The sequence below is a fragment of the Marmota marmota genome, unplaced genomic scaffold (genome assembly GCF_001458135.2).
Source record: "Marmota marmota marmota unplaced genomic scaffold, marMar, whole genome shotgun sequence".
NCBI classification, from domain to species: Eukaryota; Metazoa; Chordata; class Mammalia; order Rodentia; family Sciuridae; genus Marmota; species Marmota marmota.
The window spans coordinates 64,553,676-64,562,316 of record NW_026000174.1 but is presented as its reverse complement, the minus strand read 5'-3'; the positions used below and the strand labels follow the sequence as shown (position 1 = coordinate 64,562,316).

The 8,641-nt window shown below is 49.7% G+C and overlaps 1 protein-coding gene across 1 annotated transcript in view; it reads left to right on the top strand.

Moving 5' to 3' along the window:
* The window catches only part of Ahnak (AHNAK nucleoprotein), a 98,283-nt gene that overhangs the window by 39,934 nt on the left and 49,708 nt on the right, over positions 1 to 8,641 (top strand). The window lies entirely within an intron of this gene.

Genomic DNA, 8,641 nt, shown 5'->3' with positions numbered 1-8,641 from the left:
GGAAGATAATTTTATATAATATTTTAAATAATTTTGTGCATGAAATGAAGTATCCTGGTGTGGGACATTTCTCTTGCGGTATCCTGTCAGTGGTTCAACAGTTGTGGGTTTTGGATCATTTCAGATTAGGACACTCAACTTTATCCTGGGTGTTTAGTGCTTCATAAGAAGGGCACCACGTGGAAGTGTGTAGCATTCACGTCACGGCCATATGTGTACTTACGGAGAGCGTGGTACAGCTCTCTTCTACAGCAACCCCAGGGACATGCTGTCTTCTGGCCTCATTGGGTCTGAGTACCCTCCAACGGTGCCCCTTTCATTCATTCACAACTTGAAGCCTGAGTCCTGCCTCCCTGAGCTCTGACAGGGGATGTGGGGAGAAGGGGACAGAGTGTGCATGATACCTGAGATGTGTGGCCCTTGTGTCAGGAGGTGGGGCAAGTAGGTGAAAGGGAGCTGCACTTGTGTACACAGCTGAAGAGGTGCCCTCGAGGATGCTGGAGATCTCCTGGGCCTGACTACGCAGGTTGTAGTAATATAGAATCATTTTTTATTTTTATTTTTTAGCTTGAGGAAGGATGGTGTAGGTCAGTGGTGGTCCCCAGTGTCCATCCATTTAATGAATTTGTGGTGTGTGTGTGTGTGTGTGTGTTGCTGGGAATCAAACCCAAGGCCTTGCACATCCTAGGCAGGTGCTCTGCTCGTGAGCTGAAAGAGAATGGGTTTTGAGTACCTTGTGACTAGATGAGACCAAATGAGGTGATGGATGTGGAAAAGGTCCCTTCATTATCCAGGCAGATCCCAGTGGCTGGGGCATCGGGGGTGGTGGATGGCATAAGGGAGAAGCAGCAACAGGCCATCCAGGCTTAAGACACTTCGCAGCCTCTTTCACACCAGGCCCAGGTGGGAGGCAGTGAGCACAGAGGGGGCCTCCCTCCGGCAGGATCATAGCCATAGTAGGGTCAGCGTGGAAGAAGGCACAGGGCCGGAGTGGCACCAGAGGGCACATTCCAGCTGGGTCCTTTTGTCCGGGCCCCACCTGCCTGCTCTCGTTAACCCCTGTGTGCCTGGTCCCCGCGGTGTCTTCATCATTGTCTTCCCGGCCCTCCCCCAGCCCCTGGTGGGAAAGGTCTAAGTGATTCTCAAAGTCCGGCAGGGCCTTACACTTGCCATCTCCTGCCCCGAGACCCCAGCTCCTGCATCTGAGGGTGAGAGCAGCATCAGCAGGTGGGGACAGGCTGGACTGGGCTCTTCCATGTCCTCCCTCAGAGCTCCAGCAGCCGCAGTAGCGAGGACTGTGGCCTCAAGGACTTTAGGCAGCGTGACTGTGTGTGGACGGTGGTGTGGTTAGGGGGTCCGTGAGAAAACTGAATCACTTTGAAATACACTGGGTTCTTACCCACGGAAGTGAACAGTTTTCATGAACTCAAAATCCTTTCCATGTCTGTCAGGCTCCCTCGGCAAGCTCAGTTCCACTTGAAGATAGTTCAACCAAAGAAAATTCAATCCAGGGACTGTTTATTTTTTTACTTTTTGGTGCTGGGCATTGAACCCAGGGACGCTTAACCACTGAGCCACATCCTTAGTCCTTTTTTTAATATTTTAGAGAAAGGATCTTTCTAAGTTGCTGAGGCTGGCTTTGAACTCGTGATCCTCCTGCCTCAGCCTCCCAAGCTGCTGGCAAGGGGACTGTTTATGAAGTGGTGGGTGGGAGCAAAAGAGCCAAAAAGAGGTGGTGAGACCCCTAGGGACAGTAGGAAACCGGGACTAACCCTGGACCTGAAGGGGCCTGGGCAAGGGATGGAGCTCCTGAGGTTCATTCAGCATGAGTGGGAGACAGAGGAGGTGCTGCCATTCGGGGCTGTAGCATGCCCAGCACCGCCCGACTGTGAGGCAGGCAGAAATACCCTGACCACCCTCCTCCTGCTGGTGCCTCCACTGGAGGGTCAGGGAACCAGATGTTGCAGATGATCAGCCCCCTGGGGCTTCAAGCTGGGCAGAGAAGCAGGGAGAAGGGCCCTGAAGGTACAGGGCAGAGAGCAGCCAGGACAATATCCTAATCCTTTTATTTTTCTGTTTGGTAAGCTTGAATTTTTATATATTGAGGTTTCTTAAAATATTGAGGTTTCTTAAATACATGGGATGTATTTAAGGTATGATCGCAAAAGCAGTGTAACAATTTTCAAACAAAACAAAAAACACATTTACCCATCTCTATGGTTGTTCTGTTCTCGGTAGTCACCTTGGGGAGTGCCACACTTACTTCTATTGTCCTCAGAGTCACTTGTACACTTATAAACAATTTTCCTTGGGCAAACGCACATTTTTCCTCTCTTGTTTTTGCAAAGGGCCTGGGAGAGAACCCAGGGTTCCTAGTTCAGGACCTGTAAGGAGCACTGGCCTGGGAGTCCCTGAGATTACCTCTGAATTTAGGCCCGCTAAGATCCATGTAGGAGCCTCCGTTTCCTTGTTTTCAACACAGGTGAAGCATTTTCCAAGGTCTTTTTTTTTTTTTTTTTTTTTTTTAAAGAGAGAGAGAGAATTTTTTTTAATGTTTTATTTTTTAGTTTTCGGCGGACACAACATCTTTGTTTGTATGTGGTGCTGAGGATCGAACCCGGGCCGCACGCATGCCAGGCGAGCGCGCTACCGCTTGAGCCACATCCCCAGCCCTTTCCAAGGTCTTTATTGGTTCTAATAGTCTAGGATACCTTCAGAAGCAAGGCCTGCTAGTTGGGTAGATGGGCTGTTTGGGCTCAAAAGCAAGGAGGGACTATAATATAGTGCAACCAATTTACCTGTGTGCAAATTGTCAGCAGTGTTTTGAGCACAGGCAGCAGTGCCAAAATACTGCTGTCTCCAGCTTCCCACAGTAAGGAGGGCAGCACACACCACGACTTGCATGGTGTCAGCACACATTGAGAGGTCCACCTGAGCTCTCTGCTATTGCATATTAGCTGTGACATTAGGAAACAATCTGGGAGAAGCAACTAAGCAGAAGTCTCTCTCTCTCTCTCTCTCTCTCTCTCTCTCCCCGGTACTGGGGATGGAATCCCTGGGGGTTCTCTACCACTGAGCTACATCCCCAACCCTTTTTATTTTTTATTTTGAGACAGGGTCTCACTAAGTTGCTGAGGCTGGCCTCCAGTTTTTGATCCTTCTGCCTCAGCCTCCTGGAGATGCTGGGATTCCGGGCATGCTCCACCATGCCTGCTGTCCGGGTCTCTATTTCTTCAATCTGGAATCGTTTCTCAGCTTTTTGTTGCCATTCCAGGACACTGATATCTTGGAAGAGCATAGGGCCAGTCGTCCCTCAGTGTGAGTTCATCTGTTGATGGTTTGATTCAGTTATGTGTCTTGAAGCAGGAAAACCACAGAAGTGAGGTTGGGCACATCCCCTCAGAAGGCACATGATGGGTTTACTGATTTCAATTAAGTAGGAGGTTGCCAAATTTCCTCATTTTAATCTTGCTATGTTTTCCTGTTGGAATTAATAAGTAAACTCAAGGTTTTGAAGCTAGAAGTCCAAGTTTGGGCAAGTTTATTTTGCAAGCACGCTTTAAAGGGTTGGTGGCATGCTCAGCTTTGGCATGCTCTCCAGTTGGGGATTTTGAAAATGGGGTTCTGGCTTGGCGCTTTTTAGCACAGAGCAGCTCTCTGTCTTTCCTCACGAGGACAAAGAATTCCGTGCATGAATGTTTGCCAAGCTCGGGAATGCCATGTGTTGTTTACCAGCCTCTGAATTGCCCTGTGGCGTCAGGCAGCCTCAAGGGCTCCCTAAGGCTGAAGGCTCCCTGCAGATCCACTGCCCTGGGCCACAGCAAATGTGTGGGGAATGTTCTGCTGAGGAGAGAGGTTTCATTTCCCTTTAAATGCCCCTGTTATTTTCCACCACAAGCTTGAGGCCTGGCCTTAACGGAAAAACTTCCCAGAAGTGTGGCCAAGGTTGGGGAAGAGGTACAGATGAAAAGGCCTTCTCCTCGGAAAGACAGGTTGTTCCAGTTCACAAAAGGCTTTATATCCGAGATGGCACGCGGAGTTCTCAGCCCCACCCAGAAAGCGGGCTGCACAGTTGAGTCCATTTTGGGTACCAGAAAGGTGAGGCTCAGAGGTGAACTGACGGCTCACAACTCAGAGAACTGAGAAGTCACCCTACTCACGTCAATCCAAGTTTTCTGATGAAAAAAAATTTTTTTTTTCCATCCCCAAGAGATTTCTCTAAGGAAGTTGGGAACTTAGAAAATGGGATATGTCTCTTGACATTTGTAGTTTGGGACCTTTTAACACCCCCAACAGTAGTTATTCAACAGTCATGGACAACTGTTATGTGCAAAGTTCCTTTCTTCAATGAGCCTATAGTCTAGGGAGGCGAATAATGATAGCTATCAGTTCTGTTGCTTCCTAGCTGTGTGATCTTGGGCAAGTTATCAAACTTCTCCATGCCTCCATTTCCTTATCTATAAAATAGGGATGTTATGGTACCTCACAGCATTATTGTCAGGATGAGGTAAATTAGCATATATCATGTGCTCAGCACATAGTGAATACTGTGTGAGCTATTCCATACAGTGTATGCTAACTTTGTGTTATGCTTTGTATATGTTACACATCTTATCTCTTTTGATTTTCACAACAACCCTATGAGATGATAATTACTTTTCTCTTTTAATAGAAATTGAGGCTCACAGAGGTTAAGCAGTGTTTATGGGGGTCACACAGCTACTAAATGACAGAGAGGATTCACACTGGGGTCTGCTGAGACTGAGAAACTCGTGCTCTTAACAGCATTCTGCTGGCTCTAATATCAGGGAGACGGTTAGTAACAGCGTGTAACTGCTTTAGGGTTGGAGAGAAGCTGGACAGGGGCATTCGGGCATTCTGGAAGATGACGGGGAACAGCATGTGAGGCTCAGCAGGGTGGGGCTGGAGGAGCAGGAGAGGAAGGGTGGTGGTGGAAGGGGAGGGGCACAGAAACTTGAGAACTGGCTGTGCGGCTGGTTTCAGGTCCAGCCTTGAAAGGCAGCGAGTACAAACACCCATGTGCCCACTTTGGGGGGATGGTGGGCTCCAGGTCTCAGCCTCCTGCCCAGTGCCACACTGGGTCCTTTTCCCTCTTCATTTTTTTCATGATGATAATAAAGCAAAGGAGAATGAAACAGCAATCAAAGTTTGTGCATTGTAATAGCCCCGCCCAGCGCCCCAGAACCCCCAGTGAGTGACCACGCAAGCCTGACCTGCGGGCACCCTTCTGGCCACCTGGAGCCTTAAGAGACAGCCCGTGCTCTGGGAGAGGACCTGGAAATGGGGGCGGGGGCTCCAGAGAGCAATTTTGGGCGGAACAGAGTTGTCCCCACTTGTGACAGTTTCCCCTCGAATCTCTGCACCTGCCGGCCCTGTTTGGCACCAGGGCACAGGCCGATTTTAACTCGTTTTGAGAACTTGCCCACAACCTGCGGTGTGAGCCAAAGGACCTCCGCGCTTCCTGGGTGGGACAGAGCAGCTCCAGCCGCCGCGCCGAGCCCCGGGGAGAACCCAGGCTCCGCGAGCTCCCACCCCCTGCTCCTCACCGCGGAGACTGGAGGGGCGCGGGGGCGGGGCCAGGGCCAGGAGCGGGGCGGGGTCGGGAGAGGGGGAGCAGAGCCCTAGGTCAAGGGGAGTTGGGGTGAATGTAAAAGGGCGTGGAGAGGGAAGGGGAAAAGGAGGAGAAGAGAGAGAGGGTCCGGGCGGGGCGCGGTGGCCCGGGCTGAGCGCTCGCCCAGCCTGTGGGAGGCCCCGGTTCCGTGCCCACCACCTCAAAGGGACAGAAACGAGCGAGGGGTGAGCCCCAAATAAACAATCTAAGTAAAACAGCGCGCTTGCGACATCCAGGCAGGTTCCCCGCTAGAAAACAGACGACGCCCCGAAGCCCGCACGCCCGCATGCTGCAACCGGGCCGTCGGGGTCCAGGGGAAAGAGAGCGGGTCCCCAGGAGCATCTGCCGCCGCCCCCTGAGGGACCCGTCTGCCAGTCCCCGGGCTCATCCTCTTCCGTCATCCGTATCTGGGCAGATTTTTATCCACCTCTGGGCGGCTGCGAGCCCTGTGCCTGGCGGTGAGCTGGGCAGGACTGGGCGCAGGTACCTGGCCCAGAGTGGACTGGGGAGGCGAGAAGGGGGATTCTGTGGGACTTCTGGACTCTCCTCCTGGCCAGGTGTTAACTTCTCAAGGAATGGGTGCAGGGGCTCACCCTTTACCCTGTGCCTTCCCAAGCCCCAAATGGATCAGTTTTTCGCTTTATCCAGACTTCCCTCAAAGGACAGCTTTGCATATGACAATGTGATACATAGTAACACTTTTGAATGTTTACAATTTGATTTCTGAGGAATAAGCCCCTCCTGGTGGCTATTTTGGGTTCATTACCAGGAGAAGCTGCACAAACAGCCCCTGTACACCTTCACCTTCTTTCCTGTCCTGGAGTCTCACATGGCTCCTGATGCTGAGCTGCAAACACACTGGGCTGTGGCAGGGGCACTTGGCCCCCAATAGGGGGCACTTTACTTACTTACACCTACCTGCCCCCTGAAGGGAAAGCTACCCTGCTCCAACCTGCCAGATTTTAGTTTTTTTTTTTTAATTGGTGCATTATAATTATACATGATGGTGGGATTTGTTGTTACCCATTCGTAAATGCACACAATATAACAATATAACTTGGCCAAAACCATACCACCCCTTTCCCCTTTCCCTCCCCTCCTCTGAAGGGAATGCTTTTGACAGCTTGGGCCTTTTTTTTTTTTTTTTAAGTTGTAGATGGACACAATATCTTTATTTATTTATTTTCATGTGGTGCTGAGTTTCAAACCCAGTGCTCCACGCATGCAAGGCAAATGATCTATCCCTGAGCTACAACCCCAGTCCCTTACTTGGGCCCTTTTTATTTTTAGTATTTATTTTTTAGTTGTAGTTGGACACAATACCTTCATTTTATTTGTTTTTATGTGGTGCTGAGGATGGAGACCAGGGCCTCACACATGCCAGGCGAGCGCTCTACCGCTGAGCCACAACCCCAGCCCCCTAACTTGGGCCTTTTAATGCAGCACAATGTGGCCTGGGTTTGTGTGTTTTACTTGGGTGTGTGGTCTCTTCAAGGGCACATAGCTGCCAGGCAGCCAGGGCTCTGTCTTCTGTCCATAGTGGCAGGCAGTGGGGAGGGATGGAATGTCAGAAGGGGGGCGGGGCACGAATGACAGGGCATTTTCTATTTGTAAGTTTGCAAGTTTGGCGAGCAACTTGAGTTTCAAGTGGACCCTTAAAGCAGATAGGCAGGTCAGGTGAGAGAGGAGAGGCAGCCAGTTTGGATTGTCTAAATTCCTAGAAAATAAATTCTAGGAATTTAGCTGTGGGAGGGAGGAGCGCCAGGTACTTGAAGTTTGAGGCAGATTTGCTGGGAGGCCTGGGAGGGAGCAGGTGGATTTTTGCTTTTCTCTCTACTTGAATATCGTGTTTCCCCCCAAATTACTCTCTCTCTCGAATCATATCAAAGAGACAAAGTAATGCTTTGAGCCAAGTTTTTTTTTTTTTTTTTTTTTTTAACTGAGCTGCAGGCCACGTATGGGGGAAAACCATGCCCTCTAAATACTGTTTTTGGTGACTGCTCTTTGAAGTAGTTAATATCCCTAAAAATGGTAGATTATACATTATTATTTATCAAAAGAAAATAAATACCTGATCAGTCAGATTCTTGCCACTGGATGGTGATTCCAGATCTTGCAGCAACCCAGGTACAGAGCTGGCATTGCATTTTCTATATTCACTTACTTTCTTACTTTCCTTGTTATACAATTTCCAAAGGGGAAATGGTCGGATCCTGTGTTGCTGAAGTGTGCTTGCCATGTTCTTGTTACATAATCACAGAGAACTTTTGATAGACTTTGCTGATGGCAGAAATGAGTACAGGAAAAAACACGAGAGTTGGGGCGTGTCCCCTGCACTCTTGACATGGGCTGGCCTGTGGGTTGTTTTGCATCTGTGGGCTCTTGCTTGACTCTCACTAAATAAGGAGACTTCAAAATCAGATGGGAGTGCTTTAGTCAAGACAGCCTGAATCTGGGATGGCGGTGCACACTCCGCCTCTGGAGACGGAGGCAGGGGGAATCCAAGTTGGAAGACAGCTTCAGCAATTTAGTGAGACCCTTGGGAATAAACAAGACCCTGATTCGAAAAATAAAAAATAAAGAAGGCTGGAGGGAGGAATATGGCTCCGTGGTAGAGGGGCCCTGAGTTCAAACCGCAGTACCAAAAACAAACAGACAAACAAAACCAGCCTGAGCCCCATATAGGTTCACACAGGGAAGAAAATGCTGTGGAGACCACTGGTCCTGAGTACTGTGTGCCTCAGCCTTTTCATACACAGTCAAGGTCCAAAGAATCCTTGACCCCACGATCACCCCTGTATTTTACTTTGGCCATTGCTGACCTCTGTAGCTTCTAGCTGGCCTGGCCAGGTACACTCAGCTCTTTTCAGACTCCTGCCCCCTCTCTCTATATACACATTTGTGGGGGGAAACTGGGTACTGAACCCAAGAGTGCTTTATCACTGAACTGATCCCCAGTCCTTTTATTTATTTTGAGACAGTGTCCACTAAGTTGCCCAGGCAGCCCTT